General features: G+C 40.2%; 1 protein-coding gene across 6 annotated transcripts in view; it reads left to right on the top strand.

Moving 5' to 3' along the window:
* Positions 1-25,665, top strand: part of ANKRD6 (ankyrin repeat domain 6) — a 95,830-nt gene that overhangs the window by 2,884 nt on the left and 67,281 nt on the right. The window contains exon 1 of one of the 6 annotated variants that reach the window (XM_085056350.1): positions 12,154-12,862. The exons of the other annotated variants lie outside the window; for them this stretch is intronic. The gene's annotated coding sequence lies outside the window, so the exon portion shown is untranslated. Of the gene's footprint in view, positions 1-12,153; positions 12,863-25,665 lie in introns of those variants that run through there. 6 annotated transcript variants of the gene reach the window in all.

Here is a 25,665-nt window from a genome sequence, read left to right as displayed (position 1 = left end):
ATGTGTGCTGGTCTCTTTCTCAACTTTTTCCACACCTTTTGTCTGTATTTGGTTTATCTCATGCTGCCATTCAGAAGACTGTTAGATCTGAGAAGGCAGGTGTTCCGAAGTTAGAGTCAGAATAAACATGTGGAGTCCTTGCTTATTTATTGCATAGCTTTCAAACGCATGCATGTTGGGATGTTTCCTGTGACTAGTATGTTCTCTGTGTATTGCTTCCTTTGATAGGTTGTACATGACACAGTGATATTTTGTATTCAAAGGGGTGCTGGTTTGGCCAGAAAAATATTTTTCTTGTTTTCTGGAAAATGCTGAGTTCCAGTTGGAGATGTGCAGGTCTTTGGAATGAAGCAGGAAGGATACTGTTGGTGTGCAGTAGCTTGATACCAGGGTCAGGAATGCTATAAAAAACCCCAAAAAACCCAATGACTAAATGAGTTTCAGTTCAGGACACATTTTTGAGAAGTATGTGATAAATGAAGCATTAAGGCTGCACAGGACTTTGAGGTTAAAAGCAATCTAGCTTATTACCACTAATAGTTTGGTATCTTGAAGGAGGAAGATGTCCTATTGTGCTAAATTAATCCCTCTTGGATGGCCTAATGAATACAGTACAACGGCTTGAATTCTTGCATTATCCAGTTCTGGAGGGATTGTCTTGGTAGCTTCAGTGATTTACGTCTGATGCAATATCGAATGCATAGGTAGCTCATGATACAGTGCAGGACTGTAGATTGCTGGCTTGCCTCTTGAACTTTTACTTTTGGTACTTTGTCAGTGATCCTGCCGTGTGTGACATGAAATTAAAGATCCCTAGAATGAACAGTCAGACTGGCTCTTCCAGCCAGCACTCGTGTCTTCCTGCCTGCTTCTTTGTGGCTCTCTCCTTCCCACTCCCTACACCCAGTGCTGGTCCTCCAAACCCTAGGTGCTTGTCAGCCAAGCCACAGTCATGGGGGGCATCTGGCTGTGATTTGGGATGGGATTTGGGCACATCTGTGGGAAGTGGTGGATGGAAGTATCTGGTGTGGGTGCCAGCCAGGTGGAGCATACTGGGGCTGTGGGATAGTTGGGGTGTGATGTTCTGAGCATAGGTACCTGAGTGGGATTGCCATAATCCTGAAGAAAACTTATACTCATAGGCCAAAAGTGCCTAGGCTTTTTTATCTTATATTGTGATCAAAAGCATTATTTAGAGTACTCTTCAATCATGAAGTCATACCTCCTTCAACTCCTGGATTTACATAAGCTTCTTCTAAGAGCCTATCCCTTACTTTCCCTTTCTCTCTCATGATTTTCACCTTCTCCACCTAAACACCATCCACTTTGTGAAGTGAGCCACTGAAGATACAGGTTTTGTGTGCATGTCTTGGCATGATGTTGGACAAAAGCATTTTCATTTGCATTATGGAAAATGCATTTGGATTTGATGGAAATTAGTTCCTTAAGGGTGTGCATCTTCATTGTGTCTGCATTGCAGTGGGAGAATTTCCTTTTCCAATTTGAGACGCCAATTGCTTTAAGACAGGAATATTTTCTGTTGGTTTTAACAGCATCTGCAATGTGACATCTTAGGAGGACCTGTTGCTAGTCTATTTATATTGTGCCAATGCAATTCTGAGTTAAAATGCCATAAATTGTCTCGGATGGGTCAGTCATTGAGGAAAAGTGCCAGCTTTATAAAATAAGGCAAACTCATGAAGGTATGGTAATTATATACGAGCTCAATATTAGAGTTGATCTTTAACAGGGATCACAGTGAATCATTTTAGGTATTCAGAGTTTGATGTCTGTGTGTGCAACAGATGCAGAAATTGCAGCTGGTTCAGAGTCTTGGGCAGGATGTGATCTTTTCACTGTATCAGTACTGTCTCAAATAATTGCACTAATAACTGCCAGGCAGATCTGTTGCTTAACTCAGTTTGTTAATATTTTTTAAAGCTTACATAGGAGTAATTTTCCTTCATTTTCTGTCTGAGCACTTTTGGGATTAGACTGTGTCTGGCTGAAGTCTTTCGAGAGGATTTAGGAGTGGAGGGAAGGGGGGGGTCTTTCTTCTGGCTGTGGAATTATCTGCCCGACATCTACAGTCTTTCATTGATGTTATTGTTCTGGTTTAAATGCAGATTTTGAAAGTACAGCACTTTCTTATCAGTTTGTTTTTTCCAGACTTTACAGCAGCTCCTGAATTCTTGCAAGTACGTGTTGTTTTTCTTTCACAGCTTCTGTGTGTAAAATCAGGCCATGCTCTTTCCATGTGGTTTTTTTTTTTTTTAATTTATGATGGTTTTTAATGGTTATTTTTACATTTATGGTGTAAGTCTATTGATATGGCAGACTCAGGTGTGGAGCAAGCTTAAACACGAATTTGAAGCATAGTATTTTATTAATGAACAATGAGCTACCACATTGGATTCTGTTCTTTCCCTGTAAGATTACACCTAATCAGTTTGGAGAAGCCAGAGTTTAAGAAATCCTGATCTGGCATGCACTGGGTGAGGCTGTCATCCATTTCACTTTCTCTAGTGTCTTGATAGGCAAGGTGGAGGTGCCCCTGCAGGGGAGCAGCTTCATTACCAGCATGCCTGATAAAGCAGAACTGGATTTGGGGATGAATGAGGATGACTTCAGTCAAGAAAGGGTGTTGATGTTAGCTGTCTTAGTTGCTGCTAGCCTCAAAATAAACAAGACCAAATTTCTTTTATTTAAATTCTAATAATGTAAAGAGTTTTCAAAAACCTACTAAGTGACATAGATGCTTTTGACATAGTTGGAAAAACAGAGTGCCTAACATTAGCAGCTTCTCTGTATGACCATCTTCACAAATCATATTTCAGTTGAAGGCAGGGAGAGGTGGACATCTCTCACTGATTAGCACAGGACTGTCTGTCTGGGGAGATTTCTTTCAGTTCTTCCTGCACTGTGGCCAGGAGCTGAGCAAGTTCCATGCCTGTAGGTATGATGAACCTGGTTTGGAGGTGTAGGTGAATCGTTTCATGGTCAGCTTGGCTAATTCTCGTCTCTAAGTTGGCTGCATTTTGTTTGCAGGGAAAGATGGCATATAGTCTCCTTAATGCCTATCATTCTTGTAGAGCATCCATATCTGTAACTCTCTCAAGCCAAGGAGGAAATGTGAGTGAGTGGGGAAAAGCCTGAGAAAATCAGAAGAAAGGCTATGAAAAACACAGCTTGAAAGTTGCTTTATGATAAGAAGAGCTATTTCTTTTCACTTGTTTTGAGCCTGAAATATGCTGGTTTAATCTGATGCATTCTAGTATTTCTCCAACTTGATTTTCTTCTACTTAATTATGCCCTACCTTATGTTCTCCTTCCTTGAGACTTTGCTAATTTCATGAAACCATTTCCGAGAAGGCCACTTACAACTTCTAAGATAAAACTCAGTTTCTTAGATGGTTGAATAAAGGTGGGTTTGGTTGTATTCTCTGTAGTAATAATTTTTTAGCACTCTTCCTGCTTTTCAGCAGTGCTGATGCTCTTGTAAGAACAGTCCACTGTAAATACAGGATTTCATTCCTGAATCATCCCAAGCCCATCATTATGCATATGAAGCTGAGATGTTTTTTCCCCACCACAAATGCCAGACTGTGTTTAAATTGAAATCTACCAGCCATTTTAACAGTAGTTATCTTTCCCCATCCCCGTGTGATTCATTAGTGGGCATAATGAACACAATATATGCTTAATGCAGATGGCCCTGGGGCTGCAGGGTTAGTGTCCTTCTCCTGAGAAGACTGACCTTGTACTGTTTATTTCCTGTCTAACTGGTTCTCTAATACAGATGAGGCCTTTTCCTTTTATCCCATGGCTGCCTAGTTTTTATAAAAAACCGGGACTTTTTTTGTGGGTTTGCTTTTTTTTTCTTTTCTTTTAAGCAGCTTTGAAGGGAATCTTTGGGGATTTGGCTATCAGTTATTGAGGAATAACTTCACATCAGTGAAACTGTGGTAACAGTCTATGTGTACACTCACCACAAAAGTGAAGTAGCTTAATTTAAACATCTATCTTGTTTCCAAACAATCAACATTCAGCTGTAACTAATCTACATTGCAATCACAATCTAGCTTGCTTCATAAAATTTTAAGTTTCAGTATTTGGGATTTAGTTTTGGTCAAAGAGTGCCCTGGGTGTATTATAGGAACTCTCTTCTGCTTCTTGTTCTTCCTACTTATCAGACCAGGTTGACTATTTCTGTATTTAGGTCTGCTCTGCTTATTTATCCTTTCTCAATAAGAATTTTACACTTTGTTTATCTGTAGGCAAGGTGGGACCTAATGTGAAAGTGAATGGCAGAATTAAAAGAGTGGTATGAGTACTTGCAATAAGAAGCAGGCAATAAATGAAAGCAGAATAAATGAAAGCAGAATTTGTAGGTATAAGCTCTTGGTCCTTGGCAGAGTCTCTTCAGTGGAAAAAAAAAAAAAGAAAGAAATTATTTCCAGATTCATAGTCTCTATACAAGTGTAATTGAGGCCGAAAAAGACACAAACCCCATTTTTTTCTGCCTCCTTTCTGTTCCTCATATTTCTGCCCACCAACACATGACTGAGAAGTTAAAAAGCAAACTTCTGGGTTCCATATTCTTTCAGAGAATTTAGCCTTTCATGTCTGTAACTGCAGACATACAAATGAGGAGGATGTTGCTGCTTTATTTACCAGAACTGCACCAGGTTTTCCTTCTTTTTGTTTGTAATCCTCAAAGTGGAATACTTGGCATGGAAGCTAGAAACATATTTTATTCAAAATTAAGCACACAGAACTTGGATGCATGTATTTCCAGCTTTTAAGAATAATTTTTTGAAATTATTTGTATGAATTTGCTTACATTTCATGTGTGGGTTTGTACATGCAAGTGTCTGAATATACTTACATGGGATGAGCTGGTTTTGGAAACATGCAGGCACACCAAGAAAACAGGTAAGGGTGTATTCAGAAGAACTGAGCACAGCACTTAAAAAAAACTCAAATCAACATTTTAAAGGTTTATTTGTTCTCCTCACAATTGGAAATTAATACTGTTTCCTTGACTAGGCTGAAACAAGTGTTGAACTACTCAGGAGGCTGTGGTTTAAACTAGTTTTTTCTGGGACCCATTCTCAGTCTTTCCCAGACATAGAATAAAGAGTATCAGTGAAATTGAGAATTTGCCCTTTGTTTCAGTCCTGTGTAACTCTCATGAAGCACACTTCTTCTTCTACTCTGCCTTAGTGGAAAAAACACTAAATGCACTTTTCAAGTAAGCTAAGCGAGGGAGGGTTGTCAGAGGAAAGTAACCCTATGATGAAATTTCTCAGCACACTAGAAAATATGTGCTACAGTGTTTCACACTAAGATGAAGGACTTGTCTATAATTCTAGGGAGCTGTATACTTGTCATCTTCCCCAAAAAACTAAGATTTTGAAAAGCATTAACTATATAGGCAGTGTTTTAGTTTGATTGTTATTAATAAAGTCACATTCTAAATTTTAATATAGCAGCAAACATCTGTTGTATGTCTATTGTTTTTACTTGTAAAAAGCAAACTGACCTTCAGTTGATCAGCTGTCATGATTCAAATTTTGAATACGAGTATCCACTCTTCTGCTAACAAAAGTTTCTCATGGTTTGTGTATGTTAAGCTTAGCTCAATATATATATCTGGCCTTCCAAGAAAAACAGAATCAGGCGAAAGTGTCACTAATGCAAAAGTTATCAGATTTTACCAAGTACCATTTAAAATCACTTCCCTCATTCTCTGTAAGTGAGATTTTCAGGCCTTGCTTAATTAAGGATCAAGAATAAAGTGATACTAAAATAATGACTCTTAAAAAATTCCCATGATTTATACTCAAATAACAGTTGTCTCATAGAGAGGTAATTATCAACTACTTGTGTGTACCAAAATTATAATTAGTTTATTGTATTAAATCTCAGAAGGGTAGAACTGAAAAACAAAACCTTTAACTAGTTTTTGCATTATCAGACACTTTAAAGATGGATGCTTATTATCCTGGGTTTTTTTAATTGAATTTTATGTTGTATTTTGTATCAGAAATGCTGGATCAAAACCTGATTTCCCTGCTTCTGTGGCTGATCTCATTCAACTCAATGACACTTTATGTGAATAAGACCCAAAGAATGTGGCTTTGTATGAAAAATATCCTCCCAGAGGGAGCTGTAGTAGGCTCATACTTAATATAAAGGGGAAAAAAACAAAAAAAGAAGCAAATGTTTATGTTTCCTTGTCTTGTTGTACAATGATTTTCAGTGAAGTTTCATATTCCGTGAAATTAAATCTGTAGCCAAGATGATATGATATTGAACAATTTTCATAATTCAGCATGCAGGTCTGTGCTGTTGAAACAATAGGCTGAGTGTTTTAAGGTGCAGATATCCTGACTAAAATAACGTGTGTTGCAAAAGAGATTGCAGTGCATTTTCGATAATGTTGAGCAGAGAGATGCTTGTGAACTCTGCATGGTGTGTTACCGTCATGGGAATAGTTAACAAGATAAAGAAAATCTCAGCTTTCTGTCTGTTTACAAAACTGGCCGTTCTGGAAGGACTGGAAAACAAGAATACAAATACATAATCTGCTTGCCTTCTCTTTCTACCCCTCCTTTTTGCCTCCCTGTATTGAACCAAAAATAAAGGGGAAGACTAACTGTAAGAAAACAGCATTAGAGTCAATCCTGCTCATCCTTAGTTTTCTCTCTCTGTTTTATTCACCACTGGGAGCTGGTGGTTGTGTGGCAACGCAGCTCCCCTGATAAGGTGTGATTCAGTGCTGTAGTGCCGACAGAGCAGAACTCCGCTGTTAACTCCTCCTTACTCACCCTGCAGTCCAGAGGTGGATCTGCATAGTTCAGGAGTGAAGCTTGATCTTGTTTGCAGTGAAACACCAATGTATGTTTTTGCCATATTAGGCCACTCCTGGGATTTTAAAGTAATGAAGGTGTCCTTGACCTTTTTTCAATTTAATTTTCCCATTTTCTCTTCATTTTGTGCTACTTCTAAAAGCTCTGTATTGTACCCCAACTTTGTCTTCCCCCCTCTTTTGTCCTAGTACTTTCACATCATAGATCTGAGAATCATCTGATTTTCTTTGATCTGTTCCTCGTCCCCTGCACTTCTCCTGTTGTTTAGCTAGTTGTGCTCCTGACAGTGGTTAATAAGTGCTGAGTCACCACTTAGAACCCAGAAGAGCTGTGAATAGAGCAAAAATTTTTGTTTGTAAATCCTTTAAGAAGGAATTTGTGAGAGAGTGAAACAGGATCTATGTTCCTCTTCCAAACCTTTCCAGGTGATCTTTACAAATCAGATTGGTTGTCATGACATGTCTTCTGAGGCCTTTTAAAAGCTTTACATTCAGTATTTTCTTCCTTGTCCTGTCCTTTAGCCTTTACTTGTCTCAGTTTACAATCTCACTTTTTCTGCTTTCACTTCAACTCTAGTATTATTTGGGTCTTGGTGCATGTTTTTCCATCTCTGATTGCTTTCAACTCTCTCTGTTTTAACATCAGTAGCTTATGGGCTTTTCTGGTTGTGCTTTCAGCTTTGTTAGGCTTCCAGTCCTTATCAGTGCACTGGTTTTTTGATTACACTGGTCCACTGTATTCCTTGGTAGGAGTGATGGTGAAGGAATATCTATTTCTATGTTACTGGGCAGGAAATGCCACCTCCTTGAGATTTTTACTGTGTTTTTCTTGTAAAAGTGAAAATGGAATATCTTTCAAAAGGGTGTCCTTGGCTGAGCTTCATGAGGATAGGAAGCAGGTGGCCATGAGGAAAATGCTGCCTGTTTCTGGGAGCATGGTCCAGGAATATGATGTCCCTGTAGCATGATCCTGCCCTTCTCTGTTTTTCTATCATCAGGTTTGGGCTTCTTTTTGCTTCTTATTTATCTTTATGACCTGGACAGCCTTTGTGAGCAGATAATGTAAAATGCTCTGCATGTGTTTACCCAATCTTGTATGAGCTCTCCTCTTGGAAAATATGAAGGAGACTCAGATATGCTGAAATTTCAGAAAATTCATTAACTATAGACACGGAACTGTATGATCTTTTTCAGTACTCAGAATAAGACCAAAGCATGTATTTTGACTGAAGACTAATTAGAAACATAAGGAGACTGAAATGGGTGCAACAAATAGCATCATTCTCCACAGTTCCTATCAGTGGCTGACCAAGGAGGTGCTTGTACTAAGGAATCCTAACTTTACCAAGATGCTATTACTACATAGGTAAGCCTATGTAGTAATGCTTTTCCAGATTTTCCTTTCTTTCATGCTGTGGGAAATCTCCACAAGCTTTAAGAGGCTGAGAGTCTTTAAACCCAGTTTCAGTTCCCAGAGAGATGGCTGCCACTGCAGGATCACTCCTTTGGGTTCCTGAAGTGCCTGTGAGCATACAGGGAAAGGGGGGGAATCAGGGAACAATGAGGGAGAGTGGGGACTTTTATGTTCTTTTTGCACTCTCAGCTCTCCGTACTGGAAACGAGTAGACATATTTCTGGATGAAGAACCTGTGACTTCTTGTGTGTAGCCGTGAGGGCAGAGTCTTCACTGGGAGCTGAGAAGAAGCTTTCAGGAAATGCAGTCCCTGTAGCATAGATTCTTGACTCACCTAAAATTATAATAGTGGTGATCCTTTTAATCTGTACAAAGAGCTTGCTGGTGTGGGAGATTTTTATTTTACCTGGTTGGGTATCGCGTTTCGATGCAGCAGATGGCATGTGTATGACAAGTGCACTTTGGTAAGAGAGTAAACACAGCAAGAAATACATGCCAACCCAGTGGCATTTTCTTAGGCCTTTTGTAACATCAAAGCACCCTTGTGCAATGCTCATTACAGTCACCTGATGCAAGAGCCAAGGTTTTGTGATAGCTTTCTTCTGTTGTTTCTATGTTAGTACAGCTGGCAAGATTCTTGAGATATAAGGAAGAGCAATGTGATATTCAAAGTGAGATGTGTTAATTGAGCCATAGCCTGCACTGAGAGAGATTAACTTCTGTTACTTTTCCTGGAAGTATTTTGTGTTGAAGCATAGCTTTTTAAAATTAATTGAGATCCTAACTTGCAATATAAGTAGGATAGGACTGAAACGTATGATTTTGTTTATTTTGAGCTTGGTGGGGAGGCATTCCTCATGAATCAAATGCTGAGTTGAGACTACTGCTCTGCGTGGCTCTAACAGAACAAGTGAAGGATGTTTTTGGGAACTGGGCTGTTCAGTGGGTTGGAACAAAAGAGCCCTGAGGTAGGGAATCGCTTTTGTTATCTGAGATTCCCACCACTGAACTTCTGCGTGGGGAAGAGTCTTCTGCAGACCTTCCAAGGAATTTAGCGAATGTTAAAGAAAGCATAGAGGGTGCCCACAACCCACTGAGAGATCCTTCAACTCCACGTCTGCCATGGGGCCAGAGGATTAGAATTTCCAAAGTATTGTTTGCATTACCTGTTTGGAGATTACTCGCAAACATCACCTGTACAGATACAGCTGTGAAGGGCAACTTGACCTTGTATTACAACTTCATAGGGGAATTTAGCTGACTTTTTGCAGATACTGTTTCTTATGATAGCCTTCCTTCCAGAAGAACTTGGAGAATGTCTGTATCTGTGTGGCATCAAACTCTGTCCCTGACTATTTATTGATAATGGTGAGTGCATTAAACATCAAAGTCTTATTTCTGTGGGGAATCCAGTCCCTAGTCTGGTCCCCCAAGTCCAGAACTTGTCATCCTTGTTGACCCTTCCTATTTGATAATTACTTCAGACATCTGCATTCCACCGATAGTCTCTAATTACCTCAGGGCAATGTTAAGCTGTTCCTTTTTGTTGTTCAGAGTATCCAGTGGGAATGGCTTCAGAAAACCTTTAGACTGACAGAGGACACAAAGCATGCCTATATTCCCTCTCTGTACTTTGTCTCATCCATGTGCTCAGACATTTTGAAAGGGTATGTTTCTCCTTGTTCATGACAACCACCCTGATGTGTGATTTTCTACACCACAGCAGGTTATTCGCTGACTTTAAAAAATAAGACTGAACTGACTTTTCAGGTAGTAATTGCCAAGTTTCTCTCTCTGTATAGGATTAATTCCCATGGTCATGTTCTGTCTTTGCGATAAACCCTGTTACAGTTTTAATTCACCTTATTCTTCACATTAACTGTATTATCTTTTGTTTCAGTAACAAAACCTTTAGGAATTATGAATCCAAATGTAACCCTGTTGCATTTATCATAGTTATGGCACTCACTGTTAGGTTCGTTAGGGTGATGGATTAAAAACCTGACTGACAAACTGAATGTCTAAGAGGAGCAGAATCATGGAGTTTTTTTGACTAGTGCTACTGTTCTCAGCTACCTGTGTTTATATTGCATCTTGTAAAGTACCAACAAGAACACTGTGTAAGAGTGATCTGAGTATCACAGCTTTGCATCCTTGGATATGAACAGTTGATGAGGAAAATGAACTTTGATGTGCCTACTAGGATTATTGACTTGTGCTTGTTGCAGACAAACTGCCTTACTTTGGGTTGGTTTGGATATTCTCAGATATGAGTGGAGGAGTGTGGTGGTTTAACCCCAGCTGGTAACTAATTACAACACAGCGGCTTGCTCATTCCTCCTTTCCCTACTGATGCAATGGGAAGGAGAATCAGAAAAAAGAACCTAAAAAGGTAAAAGAAAACCCAAATAGCCCTTATGAGTTGACATAAGAACAGTTTGAAACACAGTAAAATATAATACTAACATAATACTAATGCTAACAATAATATTACACTCATAACAATATTATACTAATGTAACAATACTACTAGTAATACACTAATGATAACAACACTGATAATAATAATAAAAAAGTGTGACAGAAAACTCCAGAAAATCAAGTGGTACTCAACACAATTGCTCATTACCCACTGATCAATGCCCAGCCCATCCGCAAACACTGATTGGCAGCCCCCAGACATGCTGAACATGCATGTACTGTATATACTGAACGTGCTGCTTTATTTTGGGGAATACCGTTTGGCCAGTTTGGGTCAGCTGTCCTGGCCATACTCCCTCCTGGCTTCTTGTGCCCCTCCTCAATAGCAGAGCACGAGACACTGAAAGTCCTTGACTCAGAGCAAGCACTACTGAGCCACAAGCAGAACAGCAGTGTGTTATCAACATGATTCTCATACTAAATCCAAAACACAGCACTGAAGCAGCTACTAAGAAAATTAACTCTCTCCTAGCCAGGACCAGGACATGGAGAATGTGTAACAAAAGCAGGCATGGCATGAAATGGGGAGGTGCAGCTGAAGGCTTTTTGAAGATATTTCTTCAAACCCCTGTTGGCAAAATTGTTCACCCAATGCTGGGACTGTCTTCAAACTGTGTATTACATAAACTCAACTTATTTCTGGATTTTCATGCTGTAGCATCTGAGTCAGCAAATGTGTGCTACTAATATATTCAGCCCAGTATGTTTTGGTGAAACAAAGATCTTGTACCACAACTCTGCTACTGTCATCAAACTGTGCAGTCTGTCCCAGCACATGCCTTTTCTCAAGTGTAACCCCCCTTCTTCCCCTAAAATCTAGAATTGTAAAAGTTTTACTGGCCTGCCAGCACATGTCTTCAAAGAACCCAAGGGGCATTTTTAATGAGAATTGCTTTAGAATTCCTGGCTTGATTTATGAGGAAAAGACAAAAATAATCACAGAAACATTATCCTCTTACCTGTTAAAATTTTTGTCTTCAACTTTTTGGTGATAAGAGCTTAACTTTTTGCAGATGGAATAACCAAATGTTTACCTGTTTTCCACTTAGAAATATAGACTTTCTTTACTTAAATGCAAGAGAGTTCGAGAGAAAGGGAAGTGGAAATGTAAAGGATTAGAGGTCTTCATTCTAAATTGTGGAATAAATAAACATTCAGGACTTCAGCATTGCATGTTTCCTGAAAATTTTTCCTGTGACTTGTCTTTGAGAAATATAGCTGAAAAGTTTTTTAGCAGTTTGATGTACTTTTCTAAGAAGGTTTTTGTAACTTTACAAAGTTAGACAAACATGGTAATAGGTCTTTGCTTTTGGTTTCCTTTCATCAGACTACCAGTGTTAATGTATGCATTTCATTCTTTCTGTTGAACAAGACTACATTACAGCCACAGAAATAAAGCAGTACAATCATTCTGCATTATTTATATTCATGCATTCATAATAATAATTCATAGGTATGTTCACAGGTATAGGAATCCACTCCAGCCCATGCTGAGGTCATCATTACAACAGGTGCCCAGAGTCTTATCAGCATCTTCACTGCCTTTCTGAAATTGCCAAACCTGTTCTCATTTATGCTGCACTCAGCCACTAGACATAATTTCTCACTATTCAGTAACACCTCCCTCTCCTTCCCCCCTTAAAAAAAAAAAAAAAAAAGAAAAAAAGAAAAGCCTGACTCCCAACATTCCTCTCATGTCTTACAAATATTTGTGTAAGTCCTTGGCAAGAAGCTTACTCTTCCTCACCACTAGCCAGTCCTCTTCTGCTACCTTCTATGCCTGTGTCTTCCAGCACTTATTCCTGTAGTTCAGGTGGTGGAGGAGGTGTGTACCATAGTTTGAAACACCCTTCGATGCAACTCCTGTGGATCATTAGCATAGGCAAGTAATATGAGAGAATTCAGAGGCATGGGGTGCTGGATATCTGGTTTTCCGTGGCTTTTATTTGAAAAGGAAATTAAACGTGAAAAACCCTAAGAAGGGGATGCTGTGGTGTAAACCTTGAAGACGTCATCGTGTATTTGCTGCTCTATGGGAGACATGCCTGGTGTGGTGCATAGGACAAGCAGAGACTGGGCAAGGCTCTGGGGAGGTAAGAGTGCACTTTTGTGTGGAAGCTGTGACCTGGAACCCAAGAGCAGGCTCACACCATCGGGAGCAACGCTTGACTAATTCTGGCAGTTCCTGCTCTCTCTATGATTTGCTTTGTGGCTTTAGTGTTACATTAACTCCTCCTTAGTGTTACATTAATTCAGGGCAGACAAGTTCCTTAGGTTTCTTGTTGAGCTCCCAAATGGACACGTTCATCAAAGCCAGGATAACTTTCTGTGCATACCTCGCTTTTGCTGTATTCTTTTGCATGAATTTATACTGCACATAAGTCTGAAAATAATGTGTTTCAGGATTTTTGTTTCCTCATTTTAATACCTATCACTGTAAGTACTATACTGAGGGGTTAGCTAGGGAAGTTTGTTTGCACTACACTAGTGATGGTCAATTCACATGAATTTAAATCCAGGGACTGAAACAACATCATCATTCTTATTCTTACTCTTACTCTTATTTAGTCTTAGTCTTATTCTTCTTATTCTTATTCTTTGTCTGGTCCAGAGCAGAACTGCCTCTGAAAGTGCAGAGGAGGTATTCTTTGAGAGGAGACTGGCACTCTGTTACACAGGTTGTCCAGTGCCAGGTCCAGAACTCCACTACGACATTTCTTGCCCATGTTGGTTCTGCTGACTTTGTTTCAATCTCTTAATTGGTTTTTATAAGCTTTGAATCAGAGCAAGCAAGAGCAATGTTCCTCTCATAAAAATGGTAGTAAAACTTCCTGCAGCTTCTGAAGTGAATTTCTGTGTGTCCTCATCCTAGCAGGTCTGTCAGTAAACCGACATGCAGTGTAGCCAGGAGGAAACTTTTCAGGTAGAACTTTTCCTAAGCAGATGGAAATACGAGTCTGTTGTTCTCAATCTCCAAGTCTAGTTTACATGAAATCTCAGATGCCTTGTAAGAGAATAGCTACAAGTCTGTTGATGCAAAATTGCGAATATTTTTCTTGTGTGTAGTTTGTCAATATTACTGGAAGTACCAAAACAGAAAAAGTAGAAAGAAAACTGTGCTCACCAAGGGGACAGTGCTGCTCTGCTTGATGCTTCTGGCAGAAATTGTGCTGTGTAGGACAGGAACAGGATCGATTTCAGATTTTTCATGTCTTTACCGTCTGATGCTTCCTGCTGAGCTACCCTTTTTTTTCCCCAGTAGCCTGAAACACATTCCAGAAATGTCTGTGTGAGGTAGAAGAGTGCCAAGGCAGCTGATGAATAAGAGACTTTGTGATGAATCTAGTAAAATTGGACCTTTTCATTCAGAGAATGGTTCTCCATTACTGAGTCTTTTGTTGCCTTCTTTTGAATTGCCGGGGAGAGGAGGAGATGTTAAGTGTTGTCCTGCAACTCTTCCCTCTAGCGTGAATTGCTAGAGGTTGAGATAGAACAATTGAGAAGGGTGAATTGCTTTGACAGAGAGGGGGGTGGGTGGGGGAAAATGCAGAGGAAGTTGGCTCAGTTTGTTTAATCTGAAGATGCAGCAATGGTATTACCTCACTTCTAAAACTACCCAGCTTTGGGATATTTAAATTTATCTTGGAAGTTTGATTTTGAACTTGCTGATCCAAGCTGAGAGATGATAATAAAACTTTCACCTTTAAAACCACCACTTTTAAAACAGATGTTCAGGTCTTACTGACTTCCAATTACTTGGAATAAATCTGTAAGTTGAATTATTTTTTCCCCCCCAGTTCTAAACTATTTTGCAACAATACTATTATTCTAAGATTTGGTTTATTTGTTGATACTTCAGCTTGGAGCTTCCTACAAAGAGAATTTGGATTGCATGTATATTTTATCCAAGTTATGTTAGAATCCCAAACATACCTTTTTTTCCTGCATAAAGTGCTCCTGTAGCAACAGCGGGAGAACTATTGCAGTTTGTATCTTAACAAGGTGGTGTGCAGTGTGTGGTCAGGGCTGCAGCAGCTGTGTTCTAGGAGTGCACCTTAGTGAAGTCATGCTTCAGATGGTACTATCTGATTACTAATAGGCAACAGTATATGTAAACATAGATGTGGGAGCTGTCACTTCAGGAAGGGGCACTTGATGCAGTGGAGGAACTGCCTTGTAGTTTGACAGGAGTCCTTGCCTGTAAAAGCTTGCAGTTAGCAGAACTGAGTCTCATAGACTCATCTCTAAAATCTTAGTTCTTCGTTAGGTCTGACAGGCTATCACACAAATGTCTTTGAAATTAATCCATTATTTGAAATTCCTGTGGTGTTTTTTAAGTTGAACACCTTGAGAGAGAGAGAAGCGTCTTTAATTATTTCAATATTTTTGCCTTCAATTATTGTAGGATCTCCTGTTCTCTCCATTTGCAATTTTTCCTTCTCTCCCAAGTTGAAGTGGGCAGCTCTGTTGCAGCAAACACTGTAGCATCCTTTCAGCATTGCTGCTAGAACCATCAGTTTCCAGCTTTGAGGGAGCTGCCCTGTCTCCACAGATTCTTCCATTTTTTTGTATTGGCTGCTGGTGCATTGGCTTGGCAGCCACTGTTGTCTGGGAGAGCTTTTTAGAGACTCCAGTGCTTATTTTGTATGAAAATCTTCTGGACAAAATGTCTAACTCAGGAGGTAGGCAGCTGCTTTCCATGCTGCGCCCAAGTTCTGTGTTCCACTTCTTTATTATGTACAGGGGGTTTGGCTGGGAAGACTGTCCTCCCTCTCCATGCTGCTTGTTCTTCTGAGCAGTTGCAGCAGCCAGCCTCCCTTCAGATCTCAGGGGGAGACCTTGGAATGCAGTGGCAAACATCCAGATCTTTTCAGTGCTGAGGAAATGCCCTGGCAGGGTGCTTGTTGAGGAGCACTGCAAGATATCTGGCTATATGGGGCTACTTCCCTCCACTGCCAAGCAAGAAAGGAGAGAAACCAGAAGTGGGTAAAACAAGTTGCAAGAGCAAGGCAGCCTCTTCTCCCCATACTTGTGAGGGAACCACCCCAATAACCCATGCCACCAGCTGCAGAAAATAAAGCTGTAGACACATTGGTTCCCTGCAAGTGTGCTGAGATACCCTTTCCTCTTGTGCCAGCAGGTGACAGTCTCCTCTCCCAGCAAAGGGACTTCCTCAGTCTTAACTCTTTAACATTCCTGTAAAAGTGAGGCTCTGATCTTAAGGCAAGATGGAGGAGCTGGTATCCTCAGTTTTCTTCAGACATTTCCTATTTTTTTAATGGGCTCATAGAAGCTACTGATCCAAGTCAGAAAATACTGGATATTATAAAAATTGCAATGCACACCTGCCCAAGAGAATTTGTGACTGTAAATTACACTTGCTGCAGAATGGCATGGAGATGAGGAGCTTTCTGCCCATTCTGAAGGTTTGGGTGGTGGTTTTTTTTTTTTAAACCAAAAAAACAGGTTGTTGCCTAGTGTTGTTGCTGCGGATCTCCAAGACGTAGCATCCAGGACTGAACATGTTTTGCAGGATGTCTGCTCTCTTGTTGCTGCCCTCCTCACCCTAACCCCAGCTTGCTACTTCCTCATTCATTTAATGAAGACAGAGGGCTCTTTATTGTATGATAGTCAAAATGTAATATGATAGTGTTGCAGGAGAGCTAGTGGAGTGGTCATAACCAGGTGTTTGGTGTTTTCTGTTTCAGGGAGATCTGTAACTGTAAGAATGGCTTCTGTCTTACTCAGTTCCTAAACAGGAAGGGAAGGCAGGTTTGGAATGCTTCGTTGTGTGGCAGCATCTGTGCAGCCACGAGCCTTTCCAGGGGCTGCAAGTCAATTTGGATGGTGGTGTTAGTTAGGTGTCTCTTAACCTCCTGAGGAGGAAAATACTAGCTCCTCAAACAGAGGTAAATGTGGAGCTGGGTCTCACCATATGCAAAATCCTCCGAGTTGGCAAACCAGATAGATGTGAAAACCCATACAGAATCTCCAATACACCAAATTTTGGATCACATTTTTTCATGAGGGAGAGCAGATCTGTTTTTAAAAAAAGACATCAGGGTTCTTTTGTACCCAGCTTCCCATGAAAGAAGCAGCTGAGGTTTCCCTATAGAATGTGCTTTAGTTTGCTGGTCAGATCATTGGTTGTAGATATTCCTGCTGTTTCTGTTTCACCTTCTGTTGTACTTCAAGTGAGCCAGCATACATTACAGTACTGTGTTTCCTGGGAGTAAAGCAGGACTGATAAGTTGTTTTAGAACTGCTTCTTGAAAGACATACCCATCATTTTGTGGACAAGTTCAATAACCAGAACATGCTTTCTTCATTTTTGAACATGTATCTCACGAAGTATGTTATATTCCATGTCATCCCACAAACACATTGTTTCTTGGAAGTAATATGCTGTAAGTTACTGTGCTTACAAATGCAGAGTGAAAGTCTGACAAAGAGAACTTGCATAGCTTACATGGAAAAGTAGCTTAATTCTTCTGTCTTTAAAGATTAGTTTCATTTTGGAGCTTCTCTCCTAACAATGTATTTAAAATAAGACACTGCCAATAGTTGTCTTGGACAGTTTAGCCATTAAGGCAGTATCAAAATGAGTTAATAGCTGTAGCAGCCTCCTGTTCTCTCAGAGAATGATGTGTGACTTTTTCTTCTATCTAAATTGTATATAGGTATTTAAAAAAAGCTTACTGTAAATACTCCATTGCTAAAGGAGTATTCAACCCACCACTGGATGCAATTATATTCCTATATGAAACCATCCTTTGACCCACTAGTATCTTGTATTTCTTTTGGCAAGCAGAATACATGCAACATAAACCCCAGAACTGAATTCTTACTTCAGTCATTGTACAAATTAATTTATTTTAAAAGTGGCAAAGTCTTTTCATATTGCCCCAGTATATATGTTGATTAGTATCTTCTCATTTCATTCATACCACATAATAGTTGGGTCTGGATGGGATGCCTAGAGATCTGTGGAAACCTCACAGATACTTCGTCTATTGGAACAGTGCTTTAAAAACAGATACACAATACTTTGTCTACTGGAACAGTGCTTTAAAAATCTGAAGGAAACTAAATCAGGTCCTCATACACAGTGCTTTCCTAATTGAAGATGAAACCACTTTGGCTCAGTACCTTTCAATTGTACTGCTGATCTCCCAACAGTAGCGCACTGCTATTGATTTCATCTCTAGTAATCATTTCACAGCTGCCCTTACATCATTGCCATGTTTTTGTCCTTTACCCTTGACTGAGCTTTTGAGCAGTGAGCATCTGGTGAAGGTAATGACAATGATGAAAATATAACCATTCAGAAAAAAAAAGCAGGCAAGGACGTCTGCACCAAGAGGTTTATGTTGGGTATTCAGCTTCAGAGGTGTAGCAGTGAGATCCTGTCGGGAGGTCATTTATTCCGACAGTGATTGGACAGGGCATTGCAAGTTTTGATCTCATATTTTGAAGAGTGGTCATGCTGGTCAAAATTTCAAGCTAGTAATAAATAATTTCTTGGTTTTTATTTAAAAAGAGATCAGCATCTCTTGGTGCCACAAAACTAGCCTCCAAAAAGAGAACCTCTCTTCCACCTTTTCTCTGATTACTATATTTGAGTTGGTGATAGACTATCCTGATGATCCTGCACTTGTCTCTCTTTTCTTCATGGCAAACTTGCAGTCTATATATATTTGATGCTGTGTTAGGTGTTGAGTCTCTGCAGGCATTCCCTCCTCTCTTGTTACCTGTCAAATCACTAGTGGTCAGATGCTTAAGGAATGAGTGAATTAGTTCTTGATGGATTTTAAAGACAGCCCAGTGACTTCTGGTGCAGGGTCCAGTATCAGACAGCAGAGCAATGGCTCATTTCTAAGTAACAGAACAGTAACAAATACAGATTGGTAGTACAATTACTCAGGTTTAAATGACAGCAAATCTCATAACTCACCAATACTGGGCTAAGCTTAATGTCCAGGTGCACAAAGACTTACATGACCATAGTGACCAGGCAGACCAGCAGGAAGCTGGGAATGGCGCTTCTCCAGGTGAGGAGTGCATTAGGTTTGCACAGCCAGGTTTTGGCAGCAGGTGGGCTACAGGGATTGCTTCTCTGAGAAGCTGCCAGAAACTTTCTCTTTGTTCTGTACAGGCAATGCCAGCTGGCTCCAAGATGGAGCCCCCACTGGGCAAGGCCGAGCCCATCACTGATGGCAGTAGTGTCTCTGGGATATCAGAGTTAAAAAGGGGAGAAGGTTACTGCACACAGACAAATTGCAGCCAGAGAAGAGAGGAGTGAGAATATGTGAAAGAGAGTTCTGTGGACACCAAGATCAGTGAGGAAAGAAGAGAAGGAGGTGCTCCAGGAGCCAAAGCTGAGATACCCTTGCAGCCTGTGGTGAAGCAGCTGTGTCCCTGCAGCCCAAAAGGTCCATGGAGGAGTGGAGATCCACCTGTATCCCATGGTGGACCCCACACCATAGCTGGTGGATGCCCAAAGGAAGCTGTGATCCTGTGGGAAGACTGCACTGGAAAAGCCCCCTGGCAGGACTTGTGACCCCACAGGGGACCCACACTGTAGCTGCCTGTTCCTGAAGGGCTGCGCCCCATGGGAGGGACCCACACCTGAGCAGTTTGTGAGGATCTGCAGCCTGTGGGACAGACTCACATTGGAGGAGTTTGTGGAGGACTGTTTCCTGTGGGAGGGACCCCAGGCTGGAGCAGAGGAAGAGTGTGAGGAGTCCTTCCCTGATCCTGGTCCTCCAGAGGAGGAAGGCAGAGCATCAGGAATTAAGTTAAGCCCAGGAAGGAGGGAGAGGTGAGGGGATAGTGCTTTTAAGATTTGGTTTTACTTCTCCTTATCCTACCCTGATGTAATTGGTAATGAGTTCAAGTTGAGTCTGTTTTGCCTGTGATGGTAACTGGTGAGTGATGTTTCCCTGTACTTAGCTTGACCCATGAGCCTTTCATTATATTTTCTCACCCCTGTCTAGTTGAGGAGGAGAACAGAACAGCTTTGGTGGGTGCTTGGCATCCAACTATGATTAAACCACTGTAAGGAACAACTTGGACCAGCCAGGGAGCTCAAGAAATGCCGAGTTCTCCAATCAGACAATTTTTTTTACTGCTGAGCTGTGCAGAAGGATTGCCTGGACTTGTTAATCAGTGACCATGTCCCACCTCCACTCCCCATCTTTGACAGTTCTGTCCTTGGTGTGCTCAGGTGAGGAAATACTGCATAAGGCAGCACTAGTCCTGCACTTACACGTCTGTCAGCATCAGCTGGGAGCTGATTATTCTGTTTTTGGCAGGTATTGGTGGTGATGTTGGAGGCAGATGTTTCCCCAGTGTCAGAGTTAAGCTCTGCTCCCATGGCAGTTGGTGGTTGTAATGGATGATATTTGTCTTTACTGTTCATAGAGATTTATTTTATGTGAGTGTATTCCGTTTTCTTACTTTCCATTCATATACTGAAAGGAAGGCAAGTTTCATTTCCTAATATTTTTAAGGAAAAAATAAGTGGGACAGTAAAGTGGGTCATTCAGTCAGTCATGGAAGCTGGGAACAGCAGTAGGGTGGCCACAGCGAGCCAGCCATCTCTAGATAGCCATTTTTTTCTCAGAAGTGCTTATGACTGTGCTCATGTGTTTTGTTTCATGAGTTTTTAATGTTAGTATTTTAAAGGTTAGGGCATAAAGATAAATTTGTTACAACTTCCTTAAACTAGAAGGGGATCAAATTTAGGATTCCCCTTCTCCTCACTTGCCCTTACAGGAAATGTTTTGGTGCATTTGTGGCTTTCCAAAATGGACAAGGAGAGGTGAGTACCTACTCATGAGGGTTGTTGTAACTTCATTACTGATTCTACAGCTTGTCGTATTTATTTCTTTACCTACTGTATGCTGACATCATCTGGATCTAGCTGTTGCTGAAATAAAAGGCCATTTTGCCATCTGTGTTCACCTGCCTAAAAAGCTACTGTAAGCAGAGAAGAAAGAGAGAAATACTTTGAATCCATCTGTTAGGATTGGACTAACTGCCAAGTTAGGAGGGTTGTTTGGCTCCATGGTAATCTTTGCTGTGGGCGTGTGAGAACTATATCACAAGCAATTTAAAAAAGATACCTCTTGAAAACAAATCGCTGAATATCCACTTCTAGTTGATGGATCAGAAAGCCATTACCCTCTTGTACAGCTTTTGCTCCAGTATCCTGCACAGTGCTTTATCCTGCATAGTCATTTTGCTCTCAGCAGCAGAAGGCACAGGAGGAAAGAGGGTCACTCCATGCTCTGAAACCTCTCCTGCAGCCCTGCATTAATAGGCTCCTTTTTTCTGGCCTGTGTAATACCTGTTAGCTGCCCCTTGTGGCATATTTGCACAAAGGTCATTCCTGCAGCGTGTTTGGCCCCAGTTTGTGCTGCAGCTGAATGAGATCAACCTAAACCCATATATAACACTTTTTCCCCCTGGTTAGATTGACCTTGGGAGTAAATCTGTTCCCTGGGGCTAAGTCTGGTTTTATGTATGTGCTGGGTCAAGGCATTAACTGTTAGTCAAAGTTGGTGGCTTGTTCACGGTTCATTAAAAATAAAGCAGACAAGCTAACACTGCACTAAAGCTGCGCTAATGTTTTCCTTCCTGACACAGGTGAGGAGCTGACCTCTTTCCTCTTACCGGTGGTTTTGTATGCAAGAAGCTTAACTTGTCTTTGAAATCTCTCTTGCCAGTGAAAACAGCTGTGTTATGAAATAAGAAAGCTCATCTCATCTGGTAGAGAAAAATGCTCTTTTACCCTATTACACAATACATAACAGGGCAATGTGGAAATGCAATCCCTCTGCATAACATAAATGAGTAAGTCAACTCTGAAACTCTTAGTTGATGTAATTTACTGACCCTTGGTACCTTTCTCACCTCCTGAGCATGTCCCCTAGGCAGCTGGGGAACTGCTCAGTGCATTAAAGGACACCTGAGATGCTTTGTGTTCCCAGTTAGTGCAGCTACTTTTGTGGATGCAGTGAGAGCTGTACTCCAGTTTTAGAGCTCCCTTTTACCCTGCGAGTGTGACAGCAGCTTTTGGTGCTGATCCTGAGCACCTACAGCTGTGAGTTCCTTCCAGCCTTGCCTCTTCACTTCTATTCAGAAGTGGTGGCACCACTCTGTAAGTCAGATGGCGGGTTGTGAGGATTCCTTGTGGAGGTTGCATCTGCTCTGTAACTCTTCTACCCAGAGCAGCACAACTTCTTGTGACTGCTATGCTCTGCTTTTGTCACAGTGGTCCTTGCTGTGCCAGAAAACATCCAAATGAGACCTTCCACCCTTCTTTGGCTTCCTCAGGGTAGATGAATTGCACCCTTGAGAGCAGTAATAAATGTGAATTTGAATATTGCTTTTCAACTTTTATATTCTTTCCTCAGTGTTTCGATTAAGGCAAATTAAAAATGAATCACACAGCTGCCTATATTCCAAGGTCATTCAAGTTAGCAATTTAAATTTATTATGTATGATGGAGGCATAAAGACAAAATGAAAGGCTTCAGGGGGTCTTACAATACTAATTCATTAGAGGTGATCAAAATAACAGAGCGAGATTTGCTAGACTCAGAGGGATCCCAGGATAATCAAACCATCCACAGGTCTGGAATCCTCTATGCTGTGATCCTTGATCCTTGTAGACTGTTAGATCATCCATATTACATTGTCATTTCTTTGTCAGTGCAAAAAAACCAACAAAACACCCACCACCCCAATGGGGACAACATGTGGTGTATGTTTCCATGTGTATGACCATAGCTGCTGTAAGTTTCCTGTGCTTGTTTTAATTCTGGCTGGAGATTTGTCTCTGGTTTCACCCTCTGGAAGCTGGGATATTGGCACCACCAAATACCTTTTGATACAGGTAAACTAAATGTTACCTTTTTTGAAAAAAGACTGAGGCAGTCAGTCATCTTCTTATAAAATACATTATCATTATTATTAAAGTATCTTACATAATTTTCTAAAATCAAAGCACTGGGGCCTAAATAGCTGAGGTTCATTAGGCAGATGAAATGAAAGAAGAGAAGCATCTGGCAGAAGAATGGAGGACAGTGTAAAAATAGAGGCATATGGTAGTTTGAGTAGCATTAGTAATTTCTGAAATTACATTGCTTATGAACCTCTGCTCCATTCAAAGTAGAAGGCTGAGCCAACAAAGCTAATTTTCAGGAGACTCACACAGTGTTCCTTTCTTCCTGAAAATAAGAGGCTGAAGCTTGGGGAAATCAGAAGTACCTTTTGGCCAGCAGAAATTTTTGCCACAGGGACAATTTGATAATGTGCCCTAAATAAGTCTTCAGAAAGCAGATCAGTAATTTTTAATTTTTTTTTTAAGATGCTGTTTTCCCAGAACATGTGTCCTGGTTCATTGTGATCAGTCAGTATAAGGATCCTGGAGAATATTCCTTAAATACACACACCTCTTATTTGTACATATTTATTTCTATAGACTGTACAAAGAGGTTGCCTGGCTTTGTGCTGGGTTGTATTGTTTTTGCCATAACATGACTTAATGGAAACATGTATTTCAGAAACATTAATGATTTTTCCAATTTTTCATCTTAAAAAGGAGATTGGAAGATATTAAAGAGTCTGTTTCAATTTCTACTGTAAACTCCTTGTTTCAAAGCTTTTTTGTTTGCTATTTGGTTGGGGGTTTTTTATTTGTTTGTTGCATTCCTCTTAATTTTTTCCTTTTCCTCCCCTACAATATTTTCCCATACTCTCTATTTTCATCTTTTATGTTCATTCTAAGAAACTTAGCTGGTGTCAATGGTAGTACATTACTTCTTGCAGTATCACTGTATGTCACAGTAAGTCTGGAATCAGTGTCTCTATAGCTTGTAAAAGAGAAGTACAGGAAAATCAAATTACTCTGTCAGGCCTGGGACTGGAATTTAGATAGGTGTTCTGGTCACATCACTGGACCTAGCTACCTCTGTCTAATTGCTGCTTATTCGTCTGTCTGACTTTTTTCTCTTCTCATTGCTCTCTTAATTTGAGTTCTTCTCAGATGGTCTAGGTTACTCCAGGCGTGGTCACTCTGGAACTGCTTTGGTGTACATGCTCACCAGGCTCTCCATAAGACCATCATGGTAGTAACACAGGCAGGACATGGCTTCTTTTGGTATCATAAATATGCTCAATAATAATATGGTGGCATATAGATATAGTGTTTATTAAGAATGACTGAAGAGCATATATACTGCTGTTATCTATGGGAAATGGGGTTTTCAGGATTATTTCCGATTTACAGAATTGTGGACACCTTTATATTTAGAGATTGAATGTTTCCTAAAGCAGAGAAAGTCTTTTTAACAGTTCATTGAAAATTCCCTGGTGTCTCTGACTGTACTGTACCAGTAATGTGGTGTAGTCAGTAGGGGGTTATGTTAAATGGGAAATGCACATTTTGCTTAAATAGTCAAAGTGCAAGATCATCTTATTCCACTGTAAGAAGGATGGCAATTGACAGCTTGCTAAAGGAGGTTTTCATATTTTAAGATTTTAATAGTCATAAATACAAAGATCCTTTTTGCTGAATGCTTCTAATTGTGAAATAAAAGGAGCATAGAAATCAGTTTTCCCACATAAAGGTGGCTAAAATTTATTTCTGAAATGACAAAGCTGTTTAGCTCTGTAGAAAGTGGTGAAACCTGTGCTGGTTTGGAGTTAACACTGGAGAGGTTCAGCTTTGGGACTGTTTTCCTTCACTCAGTTTCCAATGAGCAGCTGCAAGTGCTCAGCTTTTCATGCACATTTTTAAACCAATTTGATTAGTAAACATGAGATGATGTAGAAGTTGCCTTTCTCAGAAAACCCTCTGGTGAGTTTTACTGTAATTTAATATGGTCTAGTGGTCACATTCAAGTGAAAAATAACTGTTATCAGTGTTCATACTTCACTTAGTCCCATTTTTGAGGTGAAGAGATCTGGAGAAACACAAGCAACTTTGATAAGTAGCCTAAGGTTTCTTTATCAAGCTATGCTAAATTAATTAAACACAGGCTGCTTTACATCAACATCAATTTATTTTTTGTGTCATTTAAAAAAAAGTTGGTTTTAAATCACAATGTAAGTCACACTGGCATATATTATTCAAACAAAAGAACCTCTGCATTTTTCTGCCTTTACCTACTAAAATCAACAGTTCTCTAGCCACTACCAACATGTCCAGCCTGAGAGGCATCTTTTATCCTTCAGCATTGTGTTCTTTATTTCCGTTTAGGTTTTGGTTCACTGTGTCTCTCAGGTGGTTTCCTCCAGTACTGCTGCTTAGTCAGTTCCTTCCTATTTTTGCATTTGTAGACTTGATTATTCCTATCTAAATGTGGAACTTTGCAATTTATTGATTGCACCTTCTTTATTCCAGACCATTTCTGCAATTTGAAATGACTTCGAAAAGTCTTGATCTGCTTCTCTCTCAAGGTCTTGAAACTTTACCCATTGTGATGTTAGAGACAGATTTCACAAGTGTCATCTCTGTTCCCTTGATTCGAAATGGGACTTTTGAACAAAACTGGACCCAGCATATACATATACAGGAGCCTATTAGAAATTGCAGGACAGTTTGATAAGGAAACTGTCAGAGATAACTACTGAGCTGTTGATTTTCTAAACCACTTGGGCACCTAGCTTGCACCCATAGGTTGTATATCCTTAGTTCATGAGTTGGTGTCAAAAGCCTTACTGAATTCAAGATGCATACACTGCTTTTCTTTTTGCCCAATGAGAGGTTACCCTGTTAAAGAGGAACATTACATCAGACACAATTTTTTATTAATTCTGTGTTGTTTGAGTTTTGTTAGCTTACTTCCATTCTTGTATTCTCCTTGTGGCTACTTAACAATTTATTT

Source organism: Lichenostomus cassidix, chromosome 3, assembly GCF_008360975.1.
Source record: "Lichenostomus cassidix isolate B80296 chromosome 3, HeHo_3.0, whole genome shotgun sequence".
In the NCBI taxonomy this organism is placed as follows: Eukaryota; Metazoa; Chordata; class Aves; order Passeriformes; family Meliphagidae; genus Lichenostomus; species Lichenostomus cassidix.
Note: the sequence above shows the minus strand (reverse complement) of the source record. Positions and strands in the feature narration are given on the sequence as shown.